General features: G+C 42.9%; 1 pseudogene; it reads right to left on the minus strand.

Moving 5' to 3' along the window:
* The window catches only part of LOC102274114 (antigen WC1.1-like), a 41,676-nt pseudogene that overhangs the window by 22,790 nt on the left and 1,240 nt on the right, over nucleotides 1-17,646 (minus strand).

Here is a 17,646-nt window from a genome sequence, read left to right on the forward strand (position 1 = left end):
TCTTCTGCTCCCTTGAGCACCTATCATTGAAGGCATCATTGGCTCAGTGGAATTTTTACCCATGAATGTTCTAAGGCTGAGATCCATATTCTCATAGTTATTCTGGGAATGAGACTGAAGCTTCTCCTGTTGGGGATTCCCTTTCGGACCAGACAGGACTTACCTGAGCAGACTGCTCCAGCACACTTGTTATGGGAATGGCCCTCTGGACGATGATCTTTCACAGCAGGATAACTACACTTGGTGATAGCTGACTCCTGCCCTTTGCAGTAAATATAATGAAACCAAACCGGTCCAATTCCTGGTCCAAATTTAGTCCTTTGGGGATTACCAACAGCAACTCCACACCCCAGCTGTCTGCACACCACAGCTGCCTCCTTCATGCTCCAGTTGTGATCATTCGCTGTGCCTCATACTCCTTGATGCTTCGCTTCCACTCTCCCCTCACAGGGGTGGGCTCCATCCTTCAGCCTCAGCTCCAGAGCTGCAAGATAAACACAGACACGGGACTCAGGAGAGATTTTAGCAGAGCATGCTGTGGAGTACTGATAATTATTAACATGTGAAAACTTTGATCTTTGAAAAAAAAAATCCCTGTGAACAGCATTTGTTGACTTCTATGGTATAAGCATTCCCACTCTAGCCAACTCTAAGCATCCATGTTCCGTCACTGAACCTGGATCATGAAGGGAGGCACCAGGTGTTTCTCAAGAGCCTGTAGAACAGGCTCCAGGGACACCACTGAGGACAGGCCTCCAGAGACTCTGGACGCTTCCATCCTGTAGATGTGCCCAAGGCTACTAGGGCCCAGCTCCCCCATCTCAGTTACAGCTCATGGCCTGGGATCCAAGGAAGAATCCTCCCTCTCCTTCCTGTCCATACGGAGCATCTCATCCAGCTCAGGAACAGAGGGCTGGTGTTAAAGGCTCTGAAGTGTTCCTCTTATTCCTGCCACCTGGTATTCATGTCCTTGTGTAATCCCCACACTTGTGTGTATCTAGTAACATGAGTCTAACAAATGGAATTTGGCGAAAGTGATGAAATGTCAATTATATTAGGTTTCAAGATGACTCTGGTTTCTCCCTCATTGACCTGTCTTGCTCTCTCTGTCTTGCTCTGATGAAGCAAGCTGCCACATAGTGAGCAGTGTAGGGAGAGACCCTCATGATAAGCACTGGAGGCAGGCCTCTAGCTAACAGCCAGCATGGGACAGAGGCTCTCAGCTCAACAGTCTGCCACAGCCTGAATGCTGCTAACATCAAGGTGAGTATGTTTGGAAGACATCCACCCCTGGTTGCACCTTCAGATGATTGCATCCTTGTAGACATCCTGAGTCAGAGGACCCAGGTAAGCCATGTCCATTCCTGGCCTACAGAAGATGTGAGATACTAGGTGTTTGCTGACTGAAGCTGCCAAGTTCAGTGCTAACTTGTTGCACAACAGCATGTAACTAATGCAGAGCTCCCTTCCAGAGTCGGAAGACCAGGGTGAACAAGCTGGAGGGTTAGATGTGTTTCTTCACTGCTTCATCCAGACGAGAGTTCTTCCTGTGTGACCAGGTCGGCTGCCTGGTCCCACCTGGAACTGGGACCCAAATAATCTCTGTCACATCAGGTCTCATCCAGTGTCCCAGGCTCCTGCCTTCCTGTCGAGAACTGAGAAGTGAGATTCCTGAGACCTTGAATCAGATCCATTAGCTTTAAATTCAGGTTAGCAAATGAGAATCTTCTTATAATCTAATGAGACTTGATCCCTGGGGCACCATTTACACTTCTCAGGTCTCCGCCCTGCTCCATGTGTTCTCACTCTGGTAACAGAGGTAGTGCGTCACAGAGGGAACATCTGGGGAAATGATGAACTGGAGAAGATCCTGGTGTATAGTTGGCTCAGGCAGGTGATCACAACAAGATACCACAGACTGGCTGGCTAAACAACAGAAATGTATTTCTATTATCACAGTTCTGGAGGCTGGTAAGTCCATGGTCACAGAGCTGGCCAGGTCTCATTCTGAGTGCTCTTCTCTTGGCATGCAGGCCACGACTCCCTCACTGTGTGCTCACCTGGCCTTTTAGGATATGGGTACCTGGAGAGAGGGAGGAAGCTGTGTCTCATCCACTTCTTATAATGTCACATATTGGATTAAGGCCACATCCATATGGCTATATTTAACCTCATTTAACTCCTAAAGGCTCTATCTCCAGTGCAGTCACAGTGGGAAGTAGGACTTCAATATATAAACTTTGGAGCAACACAGTTCAGTCCATAGACCTGAGAGTCTCATCAAGAAAGGAAATAAAGATATATGGGGAGGAGGTGAAGGAGACATTAGACACAGGGAGCCATCCTGTGATGCTTACTCAGATTTCTTATCTTGCGATCCTGAGATGAGTGTAAAGGATTGAAATCGGATAGTAAAAGTACACAAGAAGGTAATTTTATTAGTTTTAAAATTATATGTTGGAGACACATCTTGTGCTGTAAATGCAGAAAATAGTAAGCCTGTTCCTGGCTTCATGTACCTTTTATCTAGTTGATGACACAAACTAACAAGTAGATGATTTCATTACTGTGATAAGTTCCAACACATCATATCATTAACAGTAGGCTGGGTATTAAAGCTATTTCATCTGCCAAAAACAAAGTGGAATAAATTCACAAAAATTACCTTAAAAGTGACAAAGAGCTGACAAGATGGGAACAAAATATCAGGCCAAAGCTTCAGGTAAAATGGAAATTCTCCAGTTTGAGAAGGATGGGTTAAATCTGGTACCAAAAAAAAAAAAAAGAGAGAGAGAGAGACAGACAGACAGACATATAGGAGTTGTCCTATATTTGCTAAAGAAATAGATTTCATATATAAGAAGTTCTCACAAAGAAAACTGCATCCTTCAAAGGCCAAAATACCCAGAGAGCTCTGAAACAACTCCCACGTCAAGATAAAGGAAGAGAGGGCAGGAAGTAATGAGGGCAGGAAGGAAGTGTAACACAGAAGCTGTGATGAATGTGTGGGTGTGTGATCACACCCTCCCCTCCTGCAGTCTTTGCATCTTCATCCCCTCACCATTCTGCACCTCAGTACCTGAGTCTTTTTAAGCTAGTGAAAAACCTCCCAAATCTTTCTCCTGAACCCCCTGAAATCTACTCCTCATTTCCTACAGGCTCCTTTATATTCTTCTCGGGTCATTGTTTCTACAACCGCAGTTCTGCCAAACACTGTTAATCACTTCCAATAATATACTCTGTTGGAAGGGGTTGAAATTTCTCTTGCATATCCGACTCCTAAGATGGAGAGGAAGAAACTCCAAGGGTTCAGTTTCAACTAAAGTAATGAAAAGTTGTGCTGTTCTGATCTTAGCTCTGCTGCCTCACCACCACGTTCACTTACCATCACATCACTAACAGATGTTCCTGAAGATACAGAAAAAACAAACCAGTAGGAGGAACCTAATGACAAAAATTAATAGAAGGAAACTGGAGCAGTTCATAAAAATGTCAGAGCCTAAGCTAGAGGAAGGTGATCAGGGAGTAAAAACCACAGTCCAGGTTTAAATGCCAGAAGAGCACTCTCAAATCCTGATATTTTAAAAGTATATCCTACCTGGAGTTAACATCAAAACATAAATTTTCTTAAAACTGTAACATTAGAAGCTCCAATATGGCTTAAAATTTCAAAAGCTCAGTCCATTATTATTCACTCGCTAATTAATCAAAATAAGGCAGTGCTGCCTATAGTGTTTCCACAAGTTTATCTACAGTTGGAGCCATGATCACGACATTGTGACCATAAGGGAAGCTACTTGAAATGCTAGAAAACAAGTTTTTTAAACTAAAAATCCCTAACTAAAATCAAATGCCTTTAGAAAACAATTATTTTTAATCTGAACAGTGTAATAAAGAGGATGAAGGAAAACTTTTGAGGAGATGAACAGGTTTATGGCATAGATTGTGGTAATGATTACACAGATGTATACTGATCTCCAAACTTATCAAGTTGTAAATATTAACTATGTATTTTTAATGTCAGCATACCTCAATAAAGGAGTTTTTAAAAAGGAAAGAACTGTTTCCTTAGCAACCTTGAGTCCTCAAGAGTATCATCAAAGATCTGCTAAAAGTGTTGGGAAAAAAATCACTCTTCCAATTATCTTCCTCAACAAAACAGAGAGCTGATAGACTGCGGTTGCTAAAGACCTACTACAGATGTCCTCAGGGCCCCCCTGTCCCACCATTTGATTACATGGGATGATCCTTTCCCAAGACCAGCCACCAGTACTAGAGAATTTGTGGAGATACATGATAATATTTTCCTCAATTCCAGCTATTGTCAGGTGATTAATGTCCTGAACAATTCATCAAACATTCCTGTAACAATTGAAAATATCTCTGACAAATACAGTATCCATCCTATGCCATTTTAATTTCTAGCTTTTGTTCATTTGTTCAGTCGCTCAGTCATGTCTGACTCTTTGCAACCCCATGGACTGCGGCATGCCAGGCTTCCCTCTCCTTCAGTATCTCCCAGAGCTTGTACAAACTCATGTCCATTGAACAGTTGATGCCATCCAACCATCTCATCCTCTGCTGTTCCCTTCTTCTCCTGCCTTCAATCTTTCCCAGCATCAGGGTCTTTTCTAATAAATCAGCTCTTTGCATCAGGTGGCCAAATTATTGGAGCTTCAGCATCAGTTCTTCCAATGAATATTCAGCATTGATTTCCTTTAGGATTGACTGGTTTGATCTCCTTGCAGTCCAAGGGACTCTCAAGAGTCTTCTCCAACACCACAGTTCAAAAGCATCAGTTCTATGATGCTCAGCCTTTATGGTACAACTCTCACATCCATACATGACTACTGGGAAAACCATAGCTTTTACTAGATGTACCTTTGTTGGCAAAGTAATGTCTCTACTTTTTAATATACTGTCCAGGTTGGTCATAGCTTTTCTTCCAAGGAGCCAGCATCTTTTAATTTCATGGCTGCAGTCACCATCTGCAGTGATTTTGGAGCCCAAGAAAATAAAGTCTCTCACTGTTTCCATTATTTCCCCATCTATTTGCCATAAAGTGATGGGACTGGATGCCATGATTTTCATTTTTTGAATGTTGAGTATTAAGCGAACTTTTTTACTCTCCTCTTTCACCTTCATCAAGAGGCTCTTTAGTTACTCTTCACTTTCTGTTGTAAGGGTGGTGTCATCTGCATATCTGAGGTTATTAATATTTCTCCAAGCAGTCTTGATTCCAGCTTGTGCTTCATCCAGCCTGGCATGATGTACCCTGCATAGAAGTTAAATAAGCAGGTGACAATATACAGCCTTGATGTACTCCTTTCCCAATTTAGAACCATTGTTTCATGTCCATGTCAGTCCATTGTTTCATGTCCGGTTCTAACTGTTGCTTTTGAACTGTATACGGGTAACGTGGTCTGGCGTTTCCATCTCTTTAAGAATTTTCCAGTTTCTTATGATCAACGTAGTCAAAGGCTTTAGCCTAGTCAGTAAAGCAGAAATGTATGTTTTTCTAGAATTATCTTGCTTTTTCTATAATCCAATAGATATTGGCAATTTGATCTCTGGTTCCTCTGCCTTTTCTAAATCCAGCTGAAATACATGGAAGTTCTCAGTTCATGTGCTGTTGAAACCTAGCTTGGAGAATTTTGAGCATTACTTTGACAGTGAGTGAAATGAGTACAATTGTGCAATAGTTTGAACATTCTTTGGCATTGCCTTTCTTTGGGTTGTAATGAAAGCTGACCTTTTCCAGTCCTGTGGCCACTGCTGAGTTTTCCAAATTTGCTGGCATATCCACGTTGGCTCAGATCAAATACACTTAGACAGGATTGAGCCCTTATTATGTATCATTTCAAGTTCTCTTATCCTCACTGCTCTCAGTTTTGCTCTAGCTTCTGTGTTGCAATTGTCAAGTGTCAGGTTTTCCTGCAGCCTCAGCATCCCCACAGATAGGATGTGAGCTCCCCACCCAGGTGAGCAGGTGCACCAGTGTGATGAGACTAGACCCTGCCACAAACCCCCTTCTTGTCCTCCCCTGACTATGACCTAGTGACATTCAAATACACCATGGAAATCCCTTTATGTCTTTTTCTTGTGTAACTCCACATGACCTCCAGTACTTTCCCTTGTTCATGGGTCTGCACACCCCATTTTGGGTCAGCAGTCCTGGTTTAAGCCTTTTCTATTGATCCCTCTCCCTTGTACCCAGTGCTGGTACTCGGTCTCTCTAGGACCTGTGAGTATAAAATACTTTGTTTTCCTGCACCCCTCCAAATCCCCTCTTGTAACTACACATGTCTGACCACCCCATGAAAGAATGCAAGCTACCATGATGAACTTAATTCATAGAAGTCCAGCCTGGCAGTTATATATGTAAGAAGCATTTGACCTCGCCTCCCTGTCTCCTATGAACACCACTGAGACCTGAAGCATCCAGTGACCAATGGGTATGGAGACTTTCTCTCCAGGGACAATCAAGCCCTTCTTCTCCCTTGAACACCTAACATTCAAGGAGTCACTGGCTCACTGGAATTTTCACCCAAGAGTGTTCTAAAGGCTGTGATCCATATTCTCATAATTATTCTGGGAATGAGACTGAGGTTTCTCCTGATGGGGAAACCCATCAAACCCATATAAAATTCCTTTATATGCCAAAGAGCTCTTACCTGAGCAGATTGCCCCAGCATCCTTGTCATGGGAATGGCCCTCAGGATGATGGTCTTTCACAGTAGGATAACTACACTTTGTGATAACTGATTTTGGCCCTTTGCAGTAAATATGATGAAATCAAATGGGGCCGATTCCTAGTTCAAATTTATCCCCTTTGGGAGTATCAACAGCTCCTCCACACCCCAGCTGTCTCCACACCACAGCTGCCTCCTCTATGCTCCACTTGTGATTATTCACTGTGCCCCATGCTCCTTGGTGCTTCACTTCCACTCTCCCCTCACAGCTGTGGGCTCCATCCTTCAGCCTCACCTCCAGATCTGCAAGACAGACACAGACACAGGACATGAGAGAGATTTTAGGAGATCATGTAGTAGTATACTGACAAGTATTTTTTAAAATAAATCCTCTGGATGCTGCCCTCTCTTTAAATATGCCCAAGGCTACTAGGGCCCAGCTTCCCCATCTCAGTTTCAGCTCACAGCCTGGAATCCAGGGAGGAATGCTCCCTCTCCTTCCCTGTCCATACGGAGCATCTCATCCAGCTTAGGAACAGAGGGCTGGGGTAATAAGCTCTGAAGTGTCCAAGTTATTCCTGTTGCCTGGTACGTATGTCCTTGTGTAATCTCCTGACTAAAATGTACCGAGTAACATGCATCTAACAAATGCAATTGGCAAAGTGTTGAGATGTCAGTTAGATTAGGTTTCAAGGTGATTCTGGTTTCCCCTTGGTGACCTATCTTACTCTTTCTCTCTTGCTTTAATGAAGCGAGCTGCCATGCTGTGAGCTGTGAATGGTGAGACTAGCAAGACAAGGAAACAAGCAAGGCCTCTAGGCAACAACCAGCAAAGGATTGAGACTCTCAGCTAAACAGTTCACCAAGGTCTGAATGCTGCTAATAGCCAGGTGAGCACTTTTGGCAATATGTATCCATGATTAAACATTCAGATGATTACATCCTTGTGAGACATCATGAGTCAGGGGACCCAGGTAAGTCATGTCAATTCCTGGCTTACAGAAAGTGTGAGAAACCAGGTGTTTGCTGACTTAAGCTGCCAAGTTCAGCAGTAATTTGTAGCAGAACAACACATAACTAATGTAGGGCTTCCCTCCAGAATCAGAAGACAGGGCTGAACAAGCTGGAGGGTTATACATGAGCCTTCACTGCTTCATCCAGATGAGACTTCCTCCTGTGTGATCAGGTCTGCTGCGTGGTCACTGGGGGTTCCTACAACCTGGAACTGGGGCTCAAACCACCTTTCTCTGTTACATCAGGTTCTCACACCATGCCCCAGGCTCCTGCTTGGCTGTCAGGAACTGACTTTCCTGTGACCATGAATTGGTTCCATTAGTTCTGAATTAGGGTCAGAAAGTGAGACTCTTTCTTATATTCTAATGAGATGTGATCCCTGGGCCACCATTCACACTGCTCAGGTCTCCACCACCCTCCCCCATCCCCCACCCCATGTGCTCTCACACAAGGGAAACAGAAGTGATGCATCACAGAGGGAATATCTGGGGAAATGCTGAACTGGAGAAGATCCTGGTGTGTAGTCGGCTCAGGCAGGTGGTCACAACAAGATACAGCAGTCTGACTGGTTAAACAACAGAAATGTATTTATCTTATCACAGTTCTGGAGGCTGGTAAGTCCATGATCAATGTGCTGGCAAGGTGCTCACAAGGTCTCATTGTGAGACCTCTTCTCTTGACTTTCTGGCCATGGCTCCCTCACTGTGTGCTCACCTGGGCTTTCCAGTTACATGAGCATCTGGAGAGAGGGAGGAAGAGGCGTCTCATCCTCTTCTCATAAGGTCACATATCGCATTAGGGCCACATCCTTATGACCTTGTTTATGCTTACTTACATCCTAAAGGCCCTGTCTCCTACTTGGTCACTGTGAGGGGTAGGGCTTAAGTATATGAACTTTGGAGGGACATAGTTACATCCATGGACCTGTACATCTCATCTAGGAAGGAAATAAAGATAATGGTGAAGAGGTAAATAATACAGTAGATATAGGGAGCCATGCTGTGATGCTTACTCAGACTTTTTATAATCTGACACTGAGATGAGTGTAGAGGATTGAAATGTGATAGTAAAAGTACAAAAGAAGGTACCTTTGTTAGTATTAAAATTTTATGTTGGAGGCACATCTTGTGCTGTAAATGCAGAAAATAGTAAGACCATGTTCCTGGTTTCATGTACCTTTTACCTAGTTGAGGACACAAACAAACAAGTAGATGATCTCATTATTGTGATAAGTTCCGAGAGATCATCGCATTATGGTAAGCTAGGTATTGAAGCTATTTCGTCTGCTGAAAACAAAGTGGAATAAATCCCGAAAAAATCACCTTAAAAGTGACAAAGAGCTGACAAGGTGAGAACAAAATGTCAGACCAAAGCTGCAGGTAAAATGGAAATTCTCCAATTTAAGAAGGATGGGTTAAATCTGGTACCAAAAAAAGAGACAGAGAGAGACATATAGGAGAAATTTTATATTTGCTAAAGAAATAGATTTCATATTATAAAAAGTGCTTACAAAAAGTACCCCAACTTTCAAAGGCCAGCACTTCCACAGAGCTCAGAAACAACTCCCACATCCAGATAAAGGAAGAAAGGGCGGGAAGGAGTAAGAGCAGGAAGGAAACGTAGCACAGAGGCTGTGGTGAATGTGGGAGTTGACCTGGCCTGCATCAGAAATGCCAGTCTTCCCTCCAGCAATTCTTGCAAATTCAGCCCTTCCCCATTCTGCACCTCAGTACCTCAGTCTTTTTCAACTAGTGAAGCACCTCACAAATCTTTCTCCAGAACCACCTGAAGTCTACTCTTTCTGTCATACAAGCTCCTCTACATTATTGTTGTTGTTCAGCTGCTCAGTCGTGTCCAGCTCTTTGTGAATCCATTGGCTGTAGCATGTCATTGTTTCTACAACTGGATTCCTCCTAAACACAGTTCACGACTTCCAACAATTCACTACAGAGGATAAAATTTCTCTTCCATACCCAACTCCTCAAACTGAGAGGAAAAAACTCCAAGAGTTCAATTTCAATTAAAATAATGAAAATATCGACCTTATTAAAATTAGAATAACAATGCTATTCTAATCTTATCTTTGCTGAATTACTGCTAGGTTTACTTGCCAGCACTAACACATGTTCCTGAAAATATAGAAAAAGCAAATCTGTAGGAAGAAACTGGAGAGTAGATTAATAGAAGAAAACTGGAATACTTCATGAAAATGTCAGAGTATACAGTATAGCAAGGTGATCAGAGAGTAGAAACTGCAATCATGGTATAACCCTGTATGGGAGACAGCAAAAGAGACACTGATGTATAGAACAGTCTTTTGGACTCTGTGGGAGAGGGAGCGGGGGATGATTTGGGAGAATGGCATTGAAACATGTATAATATCATATAAGAAATGAATTGCCAGTCCAGGTTCAATGCAGGATACAGGAAGCTTGGGGCTGGTGCATTGGGATTACCCAGAGGGATGGTATGGGGAGGGAGGTGGGAGGGGGGCTCAGGATGGGGAACACGTGAACATGGTGGATTCATGTTGATGTATGACAAAACCAGTACAATATTGTAAAGTAATTAGCCTCTAGTTAAAATAAATAAATTTAATTTTTAAAAAAATAAATAAATGCCAGGGCACTTTCAAATCTTATATTTTAAAGAATATCCTACCTGGAGTTAATAACAAAGCATAAATTTTCTTAAAATGGTAACATGAGAAGCTCCAATATGGCTCAAAATTTTAACAGTTCAGTCCATTTTTTATTCATTTCAGATTTGTCAAAATCAAGCAAGTCTTCCTGTAGTGTTTCCACATGTTTATCTACACTTGGAACCATGATTAGGACATTGTGACAATAAGGAGAATGCTGGAAATGCTAGAAAACAAGACTTCTTAAACCAAACACTCCTAAGTAAAACCAAATGCCCTTTGAAAATAATTATTTTTAATCATAACACTGTATTAAAGAGGATAGAAGAAAACTTTTGGGGAGATGAACAAGTTTATGGCATAGATTGTGGGAATGATTACACAGATATATATATATATATATATATATATATATATATATATATATACACATACACACACACACACACTGATCTCCAAAGTCAAAAGTTGCAAATATTTATTGTGTATTGCTTTTGGTATGTCAGTCATACCTCAGTAAAGGAGCTATTAAAAAGGAAAAGAGTTGTTTTCTTAATAGCCTCAAGAGTATCATCAAAGATCTGCTAAAGGTGAGATTGGAAAAGATCACTTTACCAGTGGTCTTTCCCAACAAAACTGTTGGCTGATTGGCTGTGCTGGAGAAGGACCTACTGCAGGTATCCTCAGAGCTCCCCCGTCTCACCACCTCAGCAGCTGGGAGGAGCCTTTCCTGAGACCCAACCACCTCTATTAATGACTTTGCCATGATATCTGATATTATCTTCCACATTTAGCTGCTGCTGCTGCTGCTATTTTGGTGCAAATCATGTCATGTATGGGCTTCCCCAATGCCTCAGCTGTAAAAATTCACCTGCAATGCAGGAGACATAGGAGACACAGGTTCAACTCCTGGGCCAGGAAGATCCCCTGGAGGAGGGTAGGACAATCCACTCCAGTACTCTTGCCTGAAAAATCCCATGGAAAGAGGAGCCTGGCAGGCTACAGACAATTGGGTGGCAAAGAGTGAAATGAGCACTCACATATGTATGCCCTGGAAACTTCATCAGACATTCTGATAATTTCTGGGAGCACCTCTGGCAAACAATGTGACCACACAATACCATTCTAGTTTTAAACTCAGCTTAGGTCAAATACATTTAGACAGGATTGAGCCTTATTATGTATTATTTCATGCTCTCTTAACTTCACTGTTCTTATTTTTGCTCCACCATTTGTAATTGTCAAACTTCAGATTTTCTTGCAGCTTCAGTTCAGCTCATTTCAGTCACTCAGTTGTGCCCAACTCTTTGCGACACCATGGACTCCAGCACACCAGGCTTCCCTGTCCATCAACTCCCAGAGCTTGCTCAAATTCATGTCCATTGAGTCGGTGATGCCATCCAACCATCTCATCCTCTGTCGTCCCCTTCTCCTGCCTTCAACCTTTCCCAGCATCAGGGTCTCTTCCAATGAGTCACTTCTTCCCATCAGGTGGCTAAAGTATTGGAGTTTCATCTTCACCATCAGTCCTTCCAATGAATGTTCAGGACTGATTTCCTTTAGAATTGACTGGTTTGATCTCCTTGTAGTCCAAGGACTCTCAAGAGACTTCTTCAATACCACAGTTCAATAGCATCAATTCTTTGGTGCTTAGCTTTCTTTATGGTCCAACTCTCACATCTGCACATGACTACTGGAAAAACCATAGCTTTCACTAGATGTACCTTTGTCAGCAAAGTAATGTCTCTTTTTATAATGCTGTCTAGGTTGGTCATAGCTTTTCTTCCAAGGAGCAAGCGTCTTTTAATTTCATGGCTGCAGTCACCATCTGCAGTGATTTTGGAGCCCCCCAAAATAAAGTCTGACACTTTTACCATTGTTTCCCCATCTATTTGCCATGAAGTCATGGGACCAGATGCCATAATCTTAGTTTTCTGAATGTTGAGCTTTCAGCCAACTTTTTCACTCTCCTCTTTCACTTTCATCAAGAGGCTCTTTAGTTCCTCTTTGCTTTCTGCCATAACGGTGGTGTCATCTGCATATCTGAGGTTATTAATATATCTCAAGGCAATCTTGATTCCAGCTTGTGCTTCATCCAGCCCAGCATTTCACATGATGTACTCTATATATAAGTTAAATAAGCAGGGTGGCAATTTATAGCCTTGATGTACTCCTTTCCCAATTTAGAACCAATCCATTGCTTCATGTCCAGTTCTAACTGTTGTTGCTTGACCTGCATACAGATTTCTCAGGAGGCAGGTAAGATGGTCTGGTATTCCCATCTCTTTAAGAATTTTCCACAAATAGGATGTGAGCTATTTGTAGAAACAACCCCAAAAATAGGATGTGAGCTCCCCACTCAGGTGACCAGGTACACCACTGTGATGAGACTAGCCCCTGCCACAAGTCCCATATCTTGTCCTCCCCTGACAGTGACCTAGAAACCTTCAAATGCACCAGTGAAATCTTCCTGTGCCTTTTCCTTGTGTAACTCCACCCTGACCCCCAGTATTGTCACTTGTTCATGAGTATCCACTCCCTCCTGCAGTCATCACTGCTAGGTTGATCCCTGTCTATCATTACCTCCCCCATTACCCACCTGATGATACCTGTCTCTCTGGGATCTATGAGCAAAATAAATCTTGTTTAGCCTGCATCTCTCTTGTATCCCTCCTTATAGCTGCAGATGTCTGACCATGTCATAAAAGAATACAAAAAGCTACCATGATGAACCTAATTCATAAAAGTCCAACCTGGAAGCTGTACATGCATGAAGCATTTGAGCTCACATCCCTGCATCCTGTGACACATTAGAGACTGGAGGGACCAGTGATGATGAGTCTGGAGCCTTTGTCTCCAGGGACAAGCAAGTCCTTATGTTGCTTTGAGCACATATGTTCAAGGAATCACTGTGTAAAAGCAACCTTCACTCAAGAATGTTCTAAACTCTGTGATCCATAGTCTCATAGTTACTCTGGGAATGAGACTAGGGTTTTTCCTACTGGGGATCCCTTCCAAGACCAGACAGGACTTACCTGAGCAGACTGCTCTAACATCCCTGTCATGGGAAAGGCCCTCAGGATGATAGTCTTTAAGAATAGGATAAGTACAGGACACGAGCATTGAATCTTTCCCATTGCAGTAAGTAGAATGAAACCTAATGGGGCCTATCTCTGGTCCAAAAGGAGCCCCTCTGGAAGCATCAGTGGCAGCTCCACACCCCAGCTGTCTGCACACCACTTGTGCCTCCTCCAGTTTCCAGTTGTGATCATTCACTGTGCCCCATTCTCCTTGGTGCTTCACTCTACTCTCCCTTCACAGCTGTGGGATCCATCCTTCAGCCTCACCTCCAGAGCTGCAAGACAGACACAGACACAGGACACAGGAGAGATTTAGGGGACCATGTAGTAGTATACTGGTGAGTACTAAAAGAAAATTCAGATGTTGAAAACTGACCTCTGTGAATAGCACTTCCTGACTTCTGTGGTAAAAATATTCCAACCATGGCCAACTTAAAGCCCCCAGTGTGCCATCACTGAACCTGGAGCAAGAAGGGACACACGAGGTTTTTCTCAGGAGCCTGTAGAACCAGCTCCAGGGACACTACAGAAGACAGGCCTTCAGAGACTCTGGATGCTGCCCTCCATGTAGATGTGCCCAAGGCTACTAGGGCTCAGCTTCTCCATCTCAGTTACAGCTCATGGCCCAGGATCCAGGGAGGAATCCTCCCTCTACTTCCTTGTCCATAGCGAGCATCTCATCCAGCTCAGGAACAGAGGGCTAGGGTAACAGGCTCTAAAGTGTCCTAAATGTTTCTGTTACCTGTGTTCACATCCTTGTGTAATCCCCATGCTCGAATGTACCTAGTATCATGCATCTAACAAAAGAAATTTGCCTAACTGAAGTCACTTAAGAGATTAGGTTTCAAGATGACTCTGGTTCCTCCATCATTGATCTATCTTACTTCCTCTCTTGCTCTAATGAAACCAGCCACCACGTTGTGAAAACTTATGGAGAGACTCACATGACAAGGAACAGAGGCAGGACTGTAGCCAACAGCCAGCCAGGGACTGAGGTTCTAAGTTCAACAGTCCACCAAGTTCTGAATGCTGCCAACATCCAGGTGAGTATGTTTGGACAATCTCCATCCCTGGTTGAACCTTCAGATGATCACATCCTTTTGAGAAATCATGAGTCTGAGGACCCAGGTAAGCCATGTCCATTCCTGGCCCTGACAAAGTGTGAGATACTAGGTGTCTGCTGACTTAAGCTGCCAGGTTCAGCACTAATTTGTTGCACAACAACACATAATTAATATAGGGCTTCTTCCAGGGTCAGAAGACTGGGGGTGAACAAGCTGGAGGTTTATATGAGTTCCTTCACTGCTTCATCCAGATGAGATTTCTTCCTGTGTGACCAGGTCTGAGGCCTGGTCCCACCTGAAACTGGGACTCAAACCACCTCTCTCTGTCATATCAGGTCTCACCCAGTGTCCCAGGTTCCTGCCTTCCTGTCAGGAACTGAGAATTGAGTTTCCTAAATTCTCAATTGAGACCTTGAATTATTACCATTAGCTTTGAATTCAGGTCAGAAAATGAAATAATTCTTAAAATTTAACAAGATGAAGTCTCTGGGGCATCATTCACCTGCTCAGGTCTATGCCCAGCCCCATATATGCTTCACTCTGGAACCAGGAGTGAAAGAAAGAAATATGTGGAGAAATACTGAACTGGAAAAGACTGTCTGTATTAGAAGGCTCAGGCTACCTACCACAAGACACCACAGACCGGCTGGTTAAACAACAGAAATGTATTTATCTTATCATAATTCTGAAGGCTGGTAATATCGCTTTACCAGTGATCTTCCCCAACTTAACACCCAAGAGCTGATTCACTGTGGTAGCTAAGGACCTAGTGCAAGTGTCCTCAGGGTTCCCAGCAGCTGGCATAATCCTTTTTATGACCCACTACCTCTATTAGTGAACTGGTTGTGATATCTGATAATTTATACCTCAATTCCAACTATTCTTATGGGGTTAATATCCTGGACAATTCATCAAACATTCTGATAACACCTGGGAGCATCTCTGGCAAACACTGTGCCACTCAATCACATTCTAGTTTCTAACCTGGTTCAGGTCAAATACATTTAGAAAAGATTGAGCCATTATTATGTATCATTTCAAATTTTCTTAGCCTCACTGCCCTTAGTTTTGCTTCAGCTTCTGTGTTGTAATTGTCAAACCTTGGGTTTTCCTGTTCCCTCAACATCCCCCCAAATAGGATGTGAGCTCCCCACCCAGGTGACTGGTGCAATCAGATGCACCAGATTGATGAGACTAGCCCCTGACACAAATCCCCCATCTTTTCCTCCCCTGTGATCTGCTGCTGCTGCTGCTATGTCACTTCAGTTGTGTCCGACTCTGTGCGACCCCATAGATGGCAGCCCACCAGGCTCCCCCACCCCTGGGATTCTCCAGGCAAGAACACTGCAGTGGGTTGACATTTCCTTCTCTAATACATGAAAGTGAAAAATGAAAGTGAAGTAGCATCTGACTTTTAGTGACCCCATGGACTGCAGCCTACCAGGCTCCTCCATCCATGCAATTTTCCAGGCAAGAGTACTTGAGTGGGGGTGCCATTGCCTTCTCCGCCCCTGTGATCTAGTGACCTTCTAATGCACCCATGATATCCCCTCACACCATTTCATAATATAACTACACCCTGACCCAGGTATTATTACTTCTCCATGGGTCTTCACTCTTTTATGTGTCACAGCTGCTTCACTGAGCCTGATCTCTTGGCACCTCCCACCTTGTACCCACCTGATAAAACTCTGTAGGATGTCTCTCTAGGATCTGCGAATATCATAAACTTTGTTTTCCTGACCTCTCCTCTATCCCCTCTTATAATCACACTTGTCTTACCATCTCATGGAAAAGTACAATAGGCTACCTTGGTGAACCTAATTCATAGAGGCCCAACCCATCAGCTCTGCATATGAAACAATAGAGCTCACTACCTTGCCTCCATATCACAGAGACTGGAGGGACCAGGGACAATGGGTCTGGAGACATTCTATCCAGAAATAAGTAACACTTGATGTTCCCTTGAGCACCTAATATTCAAGGAATCACTGGAGTTTTTACCCAGAATGTACAAAAGGCTGTGATCCATTTTCTCACGCTATTCCCAGAAAGGCCATCTAAAACTCTATACTTGAAAAACACTGTTTTTAAAATAGTAAAGCCCCAGAACATTATATCCCTAAACTGATGATGTAGGGTTGGCAGCTTCCATCCACCCCAACAAAGATCAATGTTTAAACAGCTAAAAAAAAATAATAATAATCAGCTTTTCACAAACAAAACATCTCTGGGCATAACTGGAGTCCTCTTAATAAATTTTAGAAACACAAAGACATTGTCATTTTACCGTCATCATTTCATCTCCTAGGATGGGAGCTGACCTGGAGGGTGATCCCAGGCTTCTCTCCTGCAGTTGTTACATTATCATCATCTCACCATTTTGCTGGAAATGGCTCCAGCATTACTTGAAATGTTATAAAATAGGTTTTCTTAAAACAAAAATTCGTACTGAAACTCAAATGTCCTTTGACAATAATTATGTTTAATGGTAACATTGTAATAAAAAGGACAGAAGGAAACTGATGAGGAGATGGACAGGTTTACAGCGTAGATTGTGGAAATGGTTTCATAGATGTATACAGGTCTCCAAACTCATTAAGTTGTAAATATTAACTATGTATAGCTTTTTGCATATCAGTCATAACCTCAATAAAGGAGTTTTATAAAAGGAAAAGAATTGTTTTCTTAACAACTTCAAGAGTATCAACAAAGATCTGCTAAACACGAGATTGAAAAAGATCACTTTTCCAGTGATCTTCCCCAACAAACCACAGAGAGCTGATTAACTGTGCCTGCTAAGAACTTACTGCAGATGTCCTCAGAGTTCCCCTGTCCCACCATCTCAGCAGCTGGGCTGATCCTTTCCTGAGACCCATCCACCTCTATTAGGGACTTTGCTGTGATATCTGGTAATATCTTCCTCATTCCAGCTATTGTGGTGGGATTATGCCCTTGAAAATTCATCAAACATTCTGATAACAACTGGGAACATCTCTATCAAATACTCTGACTACCCAATCACATTCTAGTTGCCACCTGGTCGCCAGACAATTACATGTAGACAACACTGGGACCTTCTTCTGTATCATTTCAAGTTTTCCTAACCTTACTGACATTAGCTTTGCTCGAGCTTTCGTGTTGTAATTGTCAAA

This window comes from Bos mutus, unplaced genomic scaffold (genome assembly GCF_027580195.1).
Source record: "Bos mutus isolate GX-2022 unplaced genomic scaffold, NWIPB_WYAK_1.1 CTG202, whole genome shotgun sequence".
In the NCBI taxonomy this organism is placed as follows: Eukaryota; Metazoa; Chordata; class Mammalia; order Artiodactyla; family Bovidae; genus Bos; species Bos mutus.